The sequence below is a fragment of the Triticum aestivum genome, chromosome 1D (assembly GCF_018294505.1).
Source record: "Triticum aestivum cultivar Chinese Spring chromosome 1D, IWGSC CS RefSeq v2.1, whole genome shotgun sequence".
In the NCBI taxonomy this organism is placed as follows: Eukaryota; Viridiplantae; Streptophyta; class Magnoliopsida; order Poales; family Poaceae; genus Triticum; species Triticum aestivum.
This window is the reverse complement of record NC_057796.1, coordinates 359,231,340-359,248,668: the sequence shown is the minus strand read 5'-3', so window position 1 is coordinate 359,248,668 and position 17,329 is coordinate 359,231,340. Positions and strand designations below refer to the sequence as shown.

Genomic DNA, 17,329 nt, shown 5'->3' with positions numbered 1-17,329 from the left:
TTAAGAAATTCTATCTTGCCTCACTTAAATTATTTTGAGAGAAGAAAATTTTATGCTCATGTTCTTCACTTAGATTTGTTTGAGCTATCAAAAGCAACATATGAAATTAGTCCCAAAGTGATAGATATTCAAGAGGGATATAATAAAAAAATTCATGAAGATCATTTGACAAAATAAATTTGATTCCTTGTAATAGTTTTGTGATATGTTGCTATAATATGTGAGTCATGTTGATGAGTAATTATGCTTTAGTAAGAATATTGGTGTTAAGGTTTGTGATTCCCTATGCAAGCACGAAAGTCAATAGTTATGCAATGAAATTACATCCTACTTGTGGTGCATTATTCGGTGTTAGTTATGCTTAATGTTCGCTTATGAGATTTTTCATTTCTTGGTTGGATGCTTCTCAATCTTTTGCTAGCCTTCATTTGCACTAAGTATGATCACTACTTGTGCATCCAAAATCCTTAAACCAGTTTTGCCACATGAGTCCACTATACCTACCTATACGCGGTATTCTTTTGCCATTCTAAGCAAATTTGTATGTGCCATCTCTAAATTTCAAAATAAATTTCTCTTTTGTGTGCTCGTACCGTTCATGAAACGGTAGGGGGTGGCTGATATATTTCCATGCTAGATGTGTTATTCTCAAGATGAGTGTTTATTCCACGAGAGTACGGCAAAGGTATTAGGGATGCCCAGTCCCGAAATGTAAAATGAATTTACTTTATGTTGTCAAATAATAAATTCCTTGGAAAGTGTTGGTATGGACGGCACCCGTGGATTCGGTTAGCCGTGGAATGTGAAAGTATGGTGGAAAAGGAATAAACTTTATTTTCTGTTTGGGAACCGCCTATGATATATCTAGCACGGAAAGTATTGGGAACTGCTCGATCGTTTTCGTTGATAGGAAAAACATGCCACCCAAAATGTTTTTATCTCTACTTTTTCTCTTTGAGCTCTGGCACCTCTACAAATCCCCACTTCCCTCTGCGAAGGGCCTTTCTTTTACTTTATGCAATTTTTGTTTTTATTTGAGTCTCCATCTTCTCTTATAAAGCACCAACTAAGGGGCACTATGATCGTACTTGAGAATTGGGTGTAGCTAATATGCGATTGTGTTTCATGAATGGATCAATGATTGAGCATAATGGGCTAGGGATAACTTGCTTTAGTGTTGATATTCTGAAAGACATGGTTACTTGTTAATATGCTGAGTATTGAAATCTTCATGTCAAAACTAGACAAGTGCTTTGAATCATATAAAATTCCAAATGTCCATGCTACAAAGAAAACACTGTGTGATGAACATGTTAGGTAGCTTTCCACATCAAAAATTATGTTTTTATCATTTAGCTACTCGAGGACGAGCATGAATTAAGCTTGGGGATGCTGATATGTCTCCAACGTATCTACAATTTTTGATTGTTCCATGCTGTTATATTATCATTCTTGGATGTTTTACAATCATTTTATAGCAACTTTATATCATTTTTGGGGACTAACCTATTGACGTAGTGCCAGTGCCAATTGCTGTTTTTTGCTTGTTTTTTACTTCACAGGAAATCAATACCAAACGGAGTCCAAATGCAGCGAAACTTTTTGGTGATTTTTTCTAGACCAGAAGACACACGATGGGCCAAGAAAGTACTTGAGGGGTGCTCCGAGGGAAGCACAACCCACTAGGGCGCGCCTAGGGGGCCCAGGCGCGCCCAGGTGGGTTGTGCCCACCTCGGTGGCCTCCCGCACCGCCTCTTTGCTCTATAAATACCCTAATACTCCAGAAACCCTAGGGAGTCAACGAAAATCAATTCCAGCCGCCGCAAGTTCCAGAAACCAGAGATCCAATCTAGACACCATCACGGAGGGGTGCATCATCCTCATTGGTGCCTCTCCGATGATGCGTGAGTAGTTCATTGTAGACCTATGGGTCTGTAGTTAGTAGCTACATGGCTTCGTCTCTCTCTCTCTCTTTTGATTCTCAATACAATGGTCTCTTGGAGATCTATTTGATGTAACCCTTTTTGCGGTGTGTTTGTTGGGATCCGATGAACTTTGAGTTTATGATCATATCTATGTTTTTATCCATGAAAGTTATTTGAGTCTCTTGATCTCTTATATGCATGATTACTTATAGCCTCGTACTTCTTCTTCGAATCTTTGGTTTAGTTAGGCCAACTAGATCGATTTTTCTTGCCATGGGAAGAGGTGCTTTGTGATGGGTTCGATCTTACGGTGCTTGATCCCAGTGACAGAAGGGGAACCGACAAATGTATCATTGCCATTAAGGATAACAAGATGGGGTCTATTTCTACGTAAATAGATCTTGTCTACATCATGTCATTGTTCTTATTGCATTACTCCGTTTTTCCATGAACTTAATACACTATGCATGCTGCATAGCGGTCGATGTGTGGAGTAATAGTAGTAGATGCAGGCAGGAGTCGGTCTACTAATCTTGGACGTGATGCCTATATAATGATCATTGCCTGGATATCGTCATGATTATTTGAAGTTCTATCAATTGCCCAACGGTAATTTGTTTACCCACCATATGCTATTTTTCTCAAGAGAAGCCATTAGTGAAATCTACGGCCCCCGGGTCTCTTCTTTATTATATTTGCCTTCGAGATCTATTTTTATTTACTTTTATTTTCAGATCTATTAATCAAAAACACAAAAATACCTTGCTACAATTTTATTTATTTATCTTATCTTGCATTCCCGCGAGATCTATTTATCCAATCTACTATAATTTTACCTATCATTTTACCCGTGAGGGATTGACGACCCCTCTCTTACGTCGGGTTGCAAGTATTTGTTCTTTGTGTGCAGGAGCTGTTTACGTGGTGTTGCACGGTTCTCCTACTATTTCGATAACCTTGGTCTCATCGCTGAGGGAAATACCTATCGTAGCTGTGCTGCATCATCCCTTCCTCTTTGGGGAAATACCGACATAGTTCAAGCCGTGTCGGGGATATACCCCGCGGTGTAAACTGGCCGGAAGTATAACCCGGCCGGACTTGGCGGGTTGCTTGTAAACCGCCAGGTCAGGGCGGGTTGCCCGTGAATCGCCAAGTGTCAGTCGGGTCTCAAGTAAACCGGCCGGAAGTATAACCCGGCCGGACTTGGCGGGTTGCTTGTAAACCGCCAGGTCAGGGCGGGTCGCCAGTGAATCGCCAAGTGTTCCGTCTCCAGCGCCCACCGTGGGGCGTGCGCACGGTGGTGTTGAGTTCTTGGAGGGATCTCATCTAGGGTTCGAGAAGTTTGCATCTGGATGAAGAAAATACCGGTTTTTTGAAGGATCTACATCAACTTCGAGTTCATTGGTTCAGATTTTACAATACACGAGATTTAAGTCAAAGAGCATAAACTAGGGTTACGTGCGCCACCGCGCGCGTCTGGCGTTCCGACGAATCAGATCGGGATTGTGTTTCCGCTGCGGCACCGCTTACCAAGTCGAAACTGACAGGTGTTCCGTCTCCAGCATTCATGTCCAAGGTACAACCTTTTTTGTCCGATCCGCCGAGTCGTTGTTGCTGCATACAGGCTGCAAGTTGCGATTTGCGCGGCTACTACATACAAGATCAAGACCCAAAAGCTGCGGCTGTCATGGTCCGATCCGCCGCGTTTTCTACTACTGGTCGCTTGAAATCCTGAGGTAAAACAGCAATCGGCTGCCTTTAATTCACGTGAAGATCGAAGGAACTAAGAAAAGAAGAAAGTACTACTCTGTCGCTCGGGAGGACTCCTCGGTTTGCCTGGCCGTCGTGACCTCGTACTACGCCGGCCTGATCCGCCGCGTCTGAACCGCCGCCACGCCTTGAGCCGCCGCATCGCGGCTCGGCCGCGCGCCCCGCCTCCACGGGCGCTTCTTCAAGTCGGGCTTGGAGTTGACCCCGCCTCTTAGTCGTTGGACATGCTGCTCCGATCAAAGTTGTCATCTCTGAAGCCGCCTCGCAGTTGGGAAAAATTTTGAGGCCTAAACCGCCCCGGCCTCCGCAGCCGTGCCAGGCCTCAACCGTCCCGACTCCGAGCCGCCCTCTCCGCCATAGCATGAGCCGCCTCGCCGGTCTGCCGCAGGCCGCTGCCTCCGCGACCGAGCCACTGATCCGCTTGATGCTTTGATTTGCCTCGTGACCGAGGCTGTGAGTCCCGAAGCAACAAACAACCCACAACACGGTTACTACCACTACTTCACGTCAATTGATCCAAGCAGCAGTACTTCCATGTGAAGACAAGTACACGATTATTAGTGGGGTTTGATGACTATTGCTTACGTGGAGGGTTGAAGATTTCTACACTGGCTCGCCTCCGCCGTCAGCGTCACTCCGCCGTCGGGCGTCGAGCCGCCCTTGCACTACCCTTAAGCCGCCGTGCCTCGCGAGCAGGCCCTGCTCACCTTGCTGGATCACACCCCCGCCTCAACCGTTCCTCGGGGCGGTTTGCCTCAGCTGCCACTGTCCGAGTCGCGGCCCTCACTCAGACCGCCGGCTGCTTCCAAGGCACCTCCGCCCCTGCGGCCGTCAAAACTGTCACCGTGGCCTTATTCCACCTACGTCGTGGTCTACTTCGCCTCGAACCAACATACACGAGCGATACTGCTTCAGCATGCGTGCATGTATATACTTGCAGAAATATGAGCTTTACCGGTCAGCAGTGGTGTCACTCTCAGGTCACGTATCACCTTCACCATGGTTGTGCCTTGAGTCGCCTCCGCCGTGGCCATGCCTGTGGGACGCCGCCACAGTTTGCCTCTGCTTCCGTATTGCCTTCATCTTCAGCCCGGCCTACCGCCTGCCGTTGCCACGGTCGTATTTGTTTCAACTCGCTTCCTCGATTGTTTAAGCGTCGAGCCGCTGACCACCGTTGTCGTCTTGCCGGCCTCGCACCAAGTTCAGTCGCCGTTTCACTGAATCACCAGCGCTTCTCTACTGTAACTGCTTCCAAGTTGCTGGCCGAATCCTCACCGCCAACTCCAAGCAGATCAGTCCAAAGCTATAAAAAAAAGAAGGGAAAGGAGGGCGGTGGCCGTTGGTTGTATCAGGAGGGACAAACATCACATCTCATAAGGGAAAACAACAGAAGATAAATAGCAGAAGATCAAAGCTACTGGCGTGGTGTGCCATGCATTACTTTGGACTTGTTAAAAAAAGGGGGATTGTCCGGAAAATGCCAATGGAGGCTGGGCTACAGGCAGGCCGCAATCCTGGCCGTCCTGACACCAATTGGATCCGCGCCACAACTGTATTCCCTTTTTTCTTTGCACTGTATTGCTACATAAAGTCGTGTATCCAGCAAAAGCCAGCCCTGGCACGTGCTAGAGAATCTAGGCCTGGTTAATATTCTGTTACATGTTCATGTGTGCAAACTTGTACCAGTGAAAGGGGCACGGACGAAGGAATCTTTGCAGCGCCGCTTGTGTCCACTAGTAGGTTTGAGCGTACGTGGATCAATGTGGGACAGCCGTGGTCAAATTTGCTTAATTACTGGCCGATTAACCAAAATGCTTAGAGGGTTTTCACAACCATCAATCAAGATGTTTACTTTTGGATTCATGCCACAACATTTGGGTTTGATTATATAAATAAACCAATATAAAATGCCTGAACCCTAAAGTCTGTTGTATGTTCATCCAGTGCACATGAGTTATAGTCTGGTAAACCAGCAGAACAAAGATAAACAATGTGAACCCTAAATCAAATGAAATATCCTGTCCCGGATTATTTCTGAAATCTGATTTGAAAATTTTATGTATGTGTTTGGTCTGAACTCTAAATTATCCTAAATTCAGTGAGACATAGTTATAGCTGAACTCTAAATTATCCTAAATTCAGTAACATGTGTCAGCATCAGGTCCATGCTCATTGCTGTCACATGTATAAATTGATGGCAGTTAGCAGATAAGTACTTGGCAAAGAGGAACCCAACCATCCATACAGTTGGCTGCCATTTGTTCCTTTAGGTACGAATTGGTCATCCAAAGTTCAGCTCATTTCTTAGTAGCACTTTCTGTATTCGATCCAATGCGTCTGATCATGAACCCAACATGTACTGAATTTTATTCATTTGTCCAAAAATTCGCACTCCTTGACAAACAAAGTACTAAGCTGGAATAGACCAGTCAATCATCATGTCACAGAAATAATGAGATTCATCAAAGTCCCACCGTACCAAGTAACACAACATGGTTCAACAATCACGCAAGCGTATCATGAATACATTGGGTTGCACGAGTTTTGTAACCAAGGGCACCTCAGCTCTAAACAATAGGGAGGTAGGATCAAATCGTACACTCAACTTACCACAAGCATTCTGACAGTGCTCGAGGACGCTACCTATCACGGGCCTCATGCTTCAGGAAGTTCTTCTCAGGTTTCGACAGACGAAGATGTATCATCACCTGTAACTACCTCTAGCATAAGCATAGCGAAGAAACAGCGACACGGCAGTGAATGATTTTGAACTGTATCACTTACTTGGAGTGCATGACAATAGATCATGCCGGATTGTTCAAAGTTTCCACACTCACAACTGAAGAAACTTTCAACATCATTCACCTCTATCTTGAATTCAACCTTGATCTACTTCTCTCTAGCTGATGCATCAACATGTGTCGCCATGTACATCCTTCAAGGTTCTATCTCATCTAGCACATACGCCCCACAATTGTACAAGGCCTCACCATATTGTTCAAACACAGCTTGCATGCATGTCTTTTGATGGGTATGTTAGCCTTCAGTAAACAACAAAAAAAAAAAGAATAATGAGGTTCCACAGTCAGCTTGAGATTCAAGTCTGTGACATGCGTTGATGCATTGGCATGGGTTTCATAATCATCATACAAAATGCATAATGAGCTTCTAGATATTGAAGGAAAACACATTAACATAAATTAGACTGTGTTTGACTAGGGCATGCCATAGCAGTACAACAAAAACTAAAACTAAAACATGCTTGTTGTAGCACGAGCTATAACATGGCAAACAAAAGGTATTCAAGTAAGTATCTAAAACCAGACCAACGCATGCATACTAGCTGACAATTCTATCATTTACAGTTAATTTAATTTACAAGAACTTGGCAAAGGGGAATTTTAATTCTCCAGCCAGCATAGTTATCTACTGAAATGAACATATTAATTATGAGAAACTGTGTAAAATTTGCTTATCATTTAATCGCACAAAAAGGCAAGAACACACTTCATGCAGTGTTCTTCCCAAAAAAGTTAGCAGAGTTACTTATGACGCAGAATTCCCGAATCTAGGAACAAAAAATAACGCACTACTGATCAAAACAAACAACAATTGCAAATCCATTCAGCCAAGCCCATTAATGGCTGGAAACAACAGAAAAAAAAACATATGAATTCAGTCATGGCGGCACATACATGAATCAAAACAGTCAAACATGCATTCACATAACTGACATGAAAATCACTACTTGCAAGCAAAAACTACACACAATTTTTTTCTTGGCCCGTAGAACAAATCAAATTCAGGTCTAGAACTAGATACCTTCTCGTCCATCTTCTCGTAGCTTTAGAGCACACCTCAAATCCCCTGTTTCCGTCCAACTGGAAATCACCGGAGTTGGGCACTGCTGGATCGGCAGCGCGACAAATGTGGCCATCCGCGACACTCACTGAAGCCCGCGACTCCACTGGAGGCACCACAACCAGGGGATGCATCGAATCAACCCACCTGAGAAAAGAGGATTGGTGAGAAAAAGGGAATGGAACTTGACAAACTAGCTGCGGATCTACACACGGCTGCACAGGAAACCTACCCGTCCACCGGCAGACATGGCGCCGGAGAGGAGATGTGCCGCCGCCGAGTTTGGGGTGAGGGGAAAGAGAAAGGGCAAATCCCGTCGAATGTACCGACGGTGAGCAGAGGAACACGAGCGCCGCTGTCGGCCTAGGGGAGAAAGGAGGGGGCGGAGAGGCAAAGCTGTTCCGTGGCTGGGGCTTCTTCCACGGGGTTCACCGTTCAGGATATGGCAGGACGAGATTCCCTTTCGTGTGCTGATTCGAACAAGGATAAGAGAGGAACGTGACAAGCTGGATGGGCCAAACATGTACGCCTAGATGTATCCTGGACCGTATGTGGATGACTAGCCTGACAGCAGACTGCCAACAACCTGACGCATTTCAGATCCCAAAGCCCACCCAACGGCCCAGATACTGGCCTACCTGATGCTCGGCCACCAAAAGCCCTCACTCGGGGATTGTCTCCCCACGTGGAGGCTTCAATCATTCTAGGTATTTGAGGACAAGAGAGCCACTATTACTATTCCTCTCAACATGGCACGACTTTCAAGATCAATTCTTTTAGAAAAACGAAAGCAGCATTATGCATTATCCCGCGCCAGCGTCCGTGTTCCGCGCCAGCATCCGTGTTCGTCCGACAAAAAATATCTCAGGTGATATCCCTCCTATCTGTTTTATCTATAATACAGTAATCAATCTGTGAACAGTTACTCTGGCTTGCAATATTTTTATGCAGGGTAATTATTTATGACAAAAGGTGTTATTATACCACGGAAATAGGGCATCAGCATCATTCTATACTGACGTTCATCCGTGCCGCGCTGATTAAACGGACGTGCGTAAACCGTCGCCCGTGCCACTCGGTCTACATCAACATGATCCGGCTCACTGCACCTGCGATTGATTCGTCCATCCGTGCCGGTTTACAACACCGTGGCCGACTCGTCTGTCTGAGCCGCCTCTGATGCTGCGGTCGTTTTTGTCGTCCGTCTCTCGCGGCCTGGTCTACATCAACACACCGGGCCGCACCTGTTTGCATGAGCTGTTTATTGAGTATAAAACCAGTCACTGCTCGGGTAGCCCGTTTTTCTTTCAAATTGGAGGCAAATTATCATCAACCGCCGTCTGCACTGGATGGCACAGGTCGCCGCCACTACAGTTTGGTTAAACTTCAAATCGCCAGTTGGAGGGAACCATTGGCCGAGTTGCTGACACGGCTCATACGGGATCATTTATAACCCGCCGCAGTCACCTCAACCTTCTGTGGATTCACATCATGCTATCAACACCAATGATATACAAGTTATGCCGGTTTAAATCACGGTCAAATATGGAGAGTTTCAAGCCAACTCCTCGAGTCACCTTTGAGACTCGGGGGCTACGATGACATGACTCAGCAAATTTTGCCAGTTTCAGCAAAGTTAAGAACCCCAGGACGATGGAGGGAAAGATAACCCGGTCCCGGAGGCTACTGTTATATTGATGAAAATTTAAAGGCCATCAGAAAATTTTCGGCTTAGAAAATATATGACAGTTACAAAATCCCGGCTCAATGAAGAAGTTCCTGGTCATCAGAAAGGATTCCGGTTTAAAATCCGTCTCAAGAGAAGTCAGTCTCACTGAAGCTCTCAAATCCGGTTTAAAAATGTCCGGTTCAAAAAGGAATTAACTTCTCGCAAGTTCGAGTTTTAAGGCCGTCAGAAAGTTTCCGGCTGAAAATGAAGTTTCCGGTTTAAAATCCGGTTCAAGGGAAAGATGTCTCCCACAAAGCTTTGAAGCTATCAATATCCGGTTCAAAATCCCGGTTCAAGAAGAATTTATCTCTTGCAAAAAGTTAAAGGTTGTCGAAGAGGACCTGCAGCCATGATGCGTGGTTCAAACATGGGTATCCTGCCTTATTGGCTTATCATGTGTGGTTACATGGGGGCTTCTGTTCATAAAGCGGCGTCCGGTTTACCCCTTGATTCAGCTTATCAAAGCTTTATATAAAAAAATCACTTGGGGGCTTGGTTGCATTTGAACCATAGCTACACCTCTTGATCGGCGAAATGCCACATCATCACTTGGGGGCTTGGTCGTATCCGAACCATAGCTACACCTCTTGATCTGTGAAATGCCACATCATCACTTGGGGGCTTGGTCGTATCCGAACCATAGCTACACCTCTTGATCGGCAAAATGCCACAACATCACTTGGGGGCTTGGTCGTATCCGAACCATAGCAACACCTCTTGATCGGCGAAATGCCACAGCATCACTTGGGGGCTTGGTCGTATCCGAACCATAGCTACACCTCTTGATCGGCGCAATGCCACAGCATCACTTTGGGGCTTGGTCGTATCCGAACCATAGCTACACCTCTTGATCGAATTTGGGGCCTGGCAGCCCGTGAAAAGCCTCGACTACAACGGTTTTTATTTGCCTTTTGCTGAGTTTTCTTTGTTTTCATAAGATTTGTGACGTTTTCAAACCAGCGTTCATTAACCCGGCTTGACCTTCAACTACAAGTTGTCAGTACATGACCAGTTATAATCCGACGAGTATTAACCCGGTCTGGTTCGACTACAAGTCGCCAGTATTATATACGGATAATCCGGTGTCTATCACAACCCGGTATGGTTTTATCATAAACCGGCACAATATGGGAGGAGTTATGTGACGCCCCCGATTTGACCGTACACTAATCATGCACGCAAATGTGTACGATCAAGATCAGGGACTCACGGGAAGATATCACAACACAACTCTAAAACATAAATAAGTCATACAAGCATCATAATACAAGCCAGGGGCCTCGAGGGCTCGAATACAAGTGCTCGATCATAGACGAGTCAGCGGAAGCAACAATATCTGAGTACAGACATAAGTTAAACAAGTTTGCCTTAAGAAGGCTAGCACAAACTGGGATACAGATCGAACGAGGCGCAGGCCTCCTGCCTGGGATCCTCCTAACTACTCCTGGTCGTCGTCAGCGGCCTGCACATAGTAGTAGGCACCTCCAGTGTCGTAGGTGTCGTTGTCGACGGTGGCGTCTGGCTCCTGGACTCCAACATCTGGTTGCGACAACCAGAAAGATAGGAAAGGGGGAAAGAGGGAGAGAAGCAACCGTGAGTACTCATCCAAAGTACTCGCAAGCAAGGAGCTATACTACATATGCATGGGTATATGTGTAAAGGGACATATCAGTGGACTGAACTGCAGAATGCCAGAATAAAAGGGGGATAGCTAGTCCTGTCGAAGACTACGCTTCTGGTCATCTCCATCTTGCAGCATGTAGAAGAGAGTAGATTGAAGTCCTCCAAGTAGCATCGCATAGCATAATCCTACCCGGCGATCCCCTCCTCGTCGCCCTGTTACAGAGCGATCACCGGGTTATATCTGGCACTTGGAAGGGGTGTATTTTATTCAGTATCTAGTTCTAGTTGTCATAAGGTCACGGTACAACTCCGGGTCGTCCTTTTACCGAGGGACACGGCTATTCGAATAGATAAACTTCCCTGCAGGGGTGCCCCACATAACCCAACACGCTCGATCCCATTTGGCCGGACACACTTTTCTGGGTCATGCCCGGCCTCGTAAGATCAACACGTCGCAGCCCCACCTAGGCTCAACAGAGAGGTCAGCATGCCGGTCTAAACCTATGCGCGCAGGGGTTTGGGCCCATCGCCCTATGCACACCTGCACGTTGCGTACGCGGCCGGAAGCAGACCTAGCCCCCTTAATACAAGCACGAGCTTACGGTCCAATGCGGCGCGCGCCACTCAGTCGCTGACGTTAAAAGAGCTTCGGCTGATACCACGACGTCGGGATACCCATAACTACTCCCACGTAGATGGTTAGTGCGTATAGACCAAATGGCCAGACTCAGATCAAATACCAAGATCTCGTTAAGCGTGTTAAGTAACCGCGAACGCCGACAAGGGCCAGGCCCACCTCTCACCTAGGCAGTCTCAACCTGCCCTGTCGCTCCGCCACAAAGATCCACTCGCGGGTACTCCTACGAGCCGACCCGACTTTAGTCATCTCATGTGTCATGTATATAGTTTATAAGTATATACCCGTGATCACCGCCCAGGTGATCACGGCCCGATAGTATAGCACAGCAGACGGACAAGAATGTAGGGCCACTGATGGAAAACTAGCATCCTATACTAAGCATGTAGGATTGCAGGTAAAGGTAACAACAGTAGTAGCAAGGATAGGCTATGCATCAGGATAGGATATCGAAAGCAGTAACATGCTACACTACTCTAATGCAAGCAAAATAGAGAAGAGTAGGCGATATCTGGTGATCAAGGGGGGGCTTGCCTGGTTGCTCTGGCAAGTAGGAGGGGTCGTCAACTCCGTAGTCGAACTGGGCAGCAGCAGTGTCGGTCTCGTAGTCTACCGAAGAGAAGAGGGGGAAGAAACAGTAAATACAATGCAAACATAAGCATGACGATGCGTGACATGACAATGAGCGGTGCTAGGTGTGTCCTAATGCGACAGTAGGTGGTACCGGAGAAGGGGGGGAACATCCGGGAAGTATTCCCGATGTTTCGCGTTTTCGGACAGACGGACCGGAGGGGGAAAGTTGCTAGTTCGATAGGTTAGGGAGGTGTGGTGGACAAACGGACTGCGTATTCGGATTCGTCTCGTCGTTCTGAGCAACTTTCATATAGAAAACATTTTCATCCGAGTTACGGTTTAAAAGATATGAATTTTCAAAGTTTATTTGAATTTCTGGAATTATTTGAATTAAGCAAAAATGAATTATGACGTCAGCATGAGGCAATGCTGACGTCAGCAGGTCAACAGAGCGGCTGACCAGGTCAAACTGACCAGTGGGCCCCATCTGTCATAGACAGTGGGCTAATCAGAAGATTAAACTAATTAATTTTTAGTTAATTAACTACTGGGCCCACCTGTCAGTGAGTGATTAGATTAATTAATTAGTTTTAATTATAAAAACATTTTTCTTTTCTCCTTTTTTTTAATTTTGCGGCGGGGCCCGCATGTCAGTGGCTGGGCCTGCCCAGTCAGCAGTTGACTGGGCCAACCCAGTCAACTGGGACCCACGGGGCCCACTGGCAGTGGCCCTGGGGCGGCCCCAGGCCGGCCACGTCGGCGGCCGGCGCCGGAGCAACTCCGGCGACCAAAACAGCGGCGGCCCCTCGCCGGAGTTGGCCGGAATCGCGCTACGGGGCTCGGGGAGGAGCGGGGCTAGGCCCATTCGAAAGGGCTCGCAGCGCCGCATCCAGGGGTGGCCGGGGCTTCGCCGGACTTGGCCGGAATCGGCGCCGGCGAGCGGCGGAGGCGGCGGCGCGCACGGGTGCCCGACGAAAACGAGGCTACGGCGGGCTATCGAGCAAGCGGAGGGGCTGGGGGGCATCTACGCGAGGTGGGGAGTGCAACGGGCTTGAGCCCGTGACCAACAGGTCACCGGAGCCTCGCCGGCGGCGAGCTCCGCGGCGCGGCGTTCGGGCGCGCGTGGGGAAGCCGCTAGGGGGCGCGCGAGAGAGAAAGGACAGGGGAGGAGGGGGAGAGGCTCACCGCGCGGCACACGGAGGCCGGTGAGGGGCTTAGGACCAGCAAATCGGCGCCGGGGAAGAAGGGGGTCGCCGGCGTCCGAAGTTGAAGGCGAGCTCGGGGAGGTCGTTGCAGGGGCTCCGGTCTCCAACGGGCTGCACCAGCCGAAGCAGCGGACGACGGCGGTCCTTGGAGACAACGTGGGGCGGCGAGGTGGGCACGGTGACCGTGTGAACGACGGTGAACGGCGGCGACCGCGTCGGGCGTGGGGAAGGAAGGAGTGGCGCGGATATGGGGGGAGAAGAGAGAGGCGCAGGGGCCGAGAGGAGAGCGGGGGCGAGTGGGAGAGAGGCCCGAGGAGGCGGGGGGAGCTGGCGTCCTTATCCTCCCCGTCGCCGACGAGGGGGTGCGGCGGGGACTGCCCCTGTTCCGACCCCGGTCGGGGGAACAGGGAAGGGGGCGAGCGGGAGAGGTGGGCTGGGCCGGGGGTCGGCCCAGTCGGGACAAGGGCCTTCTCTTTTTTTTCTTTGCCTGTTCTGTTTTCTGTTGTATTTTCTTTTTATTTATTTATTTTATTTTCTGTTTTATTTCATTTAAAAGTATTTAGGTATTTTATAAAAATGTGTTTTCTCCACCATAATTATCAGTGCAATTTCTGGCATGGCCCGAACATTTTTGTTTAAATTTTTGAACACTTTTATTTTCCACTTTAAATTTAATTGAAGTTTGAATTAGGAGTTTGAAAAGAAATGTGTTCCAAATGTGATCAAGCCCTGTTTAGCAACATGATTAGCTTAATCACAGAGGGTTACTGTAGCATGATCCTCAGGGTGTTACAAATCTCCTCCACTACAAGAAATCTCGTCCCGAGATTTAGGAGGTAGAAGGAAACAGTGCGGGGTATTCTTCGCGCAGACGATCCTCTCGTTCCCAAGTGGCCTCATCTTCAGAATGGTGCGACCACTGGACTTTGAGAAACTTGATCGCCTTTTGACGCGTGCGGCGTTCAGCTTGGTCGAGAATACGGACCGGATGCTCCTTATAGGAGAGGTCTTGCTGCAATTCGAGCACTTCATGATCCACAGCTTGGATTGGATCCTTGAAGCAACGGCGGAGCTGTGACACATGGAACACATCGTGAACCTGAGAAAGGTTCGGCGGTAGCTCCAGTTGGTATGCCACTTTTCCACGCCTTTCGAGAATAGTGAATGGGCCAATATAGCGAGGAGCTAGTTTGCCCTTGATCCCGAAGCGGTGAGCACCCTTCATAGGTGTGATTCGAAGATAAGCCTTTTCGCCAGGTTGATAGACCATGTCTTTATGATGACGGTCATACTGACTCTTCTGACGTGACTGAGCAGTCTTGAGATTCTCACGAGTAATGTGGACTTGTTCTTCGGCATCTTGGATAATATCCGGACCGAAGAGTGGACGTTCCCCAGTTTCTGACCAGTTCAGAGGGGTTCGGCACTTTCGTCCATACAACACTTCGAAGGGGGCCATCTTCAGACTAGCTTGATAGCTATTATTATAAGAGAACTCAGCATACGGGAGAGATTCCTCCCATTTCTTGCCGAAGGAAATAACACAAGCTCAAAGCATATCTTCGAGGACTTGGTTGACGCGTTCAACTTGCCCTTGCGATTGAGGATGAAACGCAGTACTGAATGACAGATGAGTTCCCATAGCTTCTTGGAAACTTGCCCAGAATCTTGAAGTGAATAAGCTGCCACGGTCTGAGCTTATAACCAATGGAATACCGTGGAGTGAAACAATCCTGGACATATAGAGCGTTGCCAACTGGCTAGCAGTGATCGTTTCTTTGACTGCCAGGAAATGTGCAACTTTGGAAAGCCGGTCAATGACGACAAGAATAGCATCATTACCTTTCTGTGATTTGGGAAATCCAGTGACGAAGTCCATCTCAACATGGTCCCATTTCCATTCAGGAATAGAGATAGGTTGCAGAGTTCCAGCAGGCCTTTGATGTTCTGCTTTGATACGACGGCAAACGTCACACTCAGCAACATAACGAGCAATGGCTTGCTTCATATTAGACCACCAGAATCTCTGACGGATGTCTTGGTACATCTTTGTACTACCAGGATGGATACACAGAGGCGTATCATGAGCTTCTTTCATAACTTCCTGTGTCATATCCAGGTTTTTCTCTGCACATGGCACCACTAGGCGGCCCTTGAAGTATAAGGTGCCATCTTCAGCAATAGTGAAGAATGAGGGCTTTCCTTCTGCGAGGTAGCGCTTAATCTTGTGGGCTTCAGAGTCATACTTCTGTAGCCTTTTGATGCTGTCCTCGAGATCTGGTTTAGCAACTAGGGTATTGAGGGAACCCTGGGTAACAACATGGAGGTTCACCTTGCCAAACTCCTTAGGAGGGGGAGCGAGTGCACCCGGAGGAACAATATGGAGGTTCAGCTTCCTGAATTCTTCAACAAGCGAGGGCTGAACTTTATGAACCTGGAGGTGGTTGCAGTAAGACTTGCGGCTCAAGGCATCAGCCATTACATTAGCCTTGCCTGGCGTATAGGAAATACCCAAGTCAAAGTCTGCAACAAGCTCCATCCATCTCTGCTGACGGAGGTTCAGATCTAGCTGAGTAAACAGATACTTCAGGCTTTGGTGGTCAGTGAAGATCTCGCAACGATTACCGAGAAGGTAATGTCGCCACTGCTTCAGCGCATGAATGACAGCAGCAAGTTCGAGGTCGTGAACTGGGTAGTTCTCTTCGTGAGGGCGCAATTGTCGAGAGGCATAAGCAATCACTTTGCGGTCTTGCATTAGGACACAGCCTAATCCTTGACGGGAAGCGTCGCAGTAAATGACAAAGTCCTTCTTAGTATCAGGTGGAGCTAGAACTGGAGCAGAAGTCAACTTGTCTTTGAGTGCCTGGAAACTTTCCTGACACTTGTCTGTCCATTGGAACTTGACACCCTTATGCATTAGGTTAGTCAGAGGCCTGGCGATCTTAGAGAAGTTCTCGACGAATCGACGGCAATAGCTGGCGAGACCGAGAAAACTTCTGACTTGCTTAACGTTCTTGGGAGGAGTCCAATCAAGAATAGCCTGAACTCGCTCGGGGTTGACGGCAATACCATCCTTAGAGATGACATGCCCAAGATAGGTTACTTCCGGTAGCCAGAATTCACATTTGGAGAACTTGGCATATAGTTGATGTTCTCGTAGCTTTTCCAGCACAAGTCAAAGATGTTCAACATGTTCTTCTTCGTTCTTGGAGAATACCAGGATATCATCCAGATAAACCACGACGAACTTGTCGAGGTAATCCATGAATATATAGTTCATCAGACGAGAGAAGGTGGCTGGAGCATTGGTTAAACTGAAAGACATGACGGTGTACTCGTATGAACCATAGCGAGTCACGAAGGCGGTCTTTGGGATATCCTCTTCGCGAACACGGATCTGATGGTAGCCCAACCTCAAGTCGAGCTTAGAGAACACTGACGAACCCGCTAGTTGATCATACAGATCATTGATCCGAGGAAGAGGGTATTTATTCTGAATGGTAGCTTGGTTTATAGGACGGTAGTCTTGAACCAATCGGTTAGTCCCATCCTTCTTCTTGACAAAGAGAGAAGGTGCTCCCCAAGGGGAGCAACTTGGGCGAATGAATCCTTTGCGAAGAGATTTGTCGATTTCCTCCTTAAGCTCAAGGAGTTCATGCGGCGGCATTTTGTAGGGTCGCTTGGCTATAGGAGTGGTGCCTGGTTTCAAGTCGATGATGAATTCGACAGCTCTAGCAGGGGGAATCCCTGGAAGTTCTTCAGGGAAGACGTCGAGGAATTCACGCACGACGGGGATGTTTTCAATGCCCTCGAGTGGTGCAGCGTTCAATGCATTCAATGCATAGAGCCTTGCCTCGGCATTTTGCACCAGATGAGCTTGGTAAGCAATTATTTCATCTGAAGGGTGTAGCAGATGGACGGTCTTAGTGGCGCAAACTATAGAAGCAGTATGCGTTTTCAACCAATCCATACCCAAAATGAGGTCGATGTTAGACGACTTCAGGAT

At 47.7% G+C, this 17,329-nt stretch overlaps 1 long non-coding RNA gene across 4 annotated transcripts; it reads right to left on the bottom strand.

The window, feature by feature from the left end:
* Positions 1-3,330: 3,330 nt before the first annotated feature.
* LOC123182065 (uncharacterized) lies at positions 3,331-8,042 on the bottom strand. Of its 4 annotated transcripts, XR_006492007.1 has the most exons (7): positions 7,789-8,042; positions 7,518-7,703; positions 6,480-6,736; positions 6,306-6,403; positions 4,281-4,998; positions 3,732-4,146; positions 3,332-3,656 (listed from the first exon to the last, which is right to left on the bottom strand). It is a non-coding gene; the product is annotated as an uncharacterized lncRNA (long non-coding RNA). The 4 variants fall into 4 exon arrangements; XR_006492006.1 differs by having other exon boundaries at positions 3,331-4,146; XR_006492005.1 differs by lacking the exons at positions 3,332-3,656; positions 3,732-4,146; positions 4,281-4,998 and having other exon boundaries at positions 6,137-6,409.
* Positions 8,043-17,329: the final 9,287 nt, after the last annotated feature.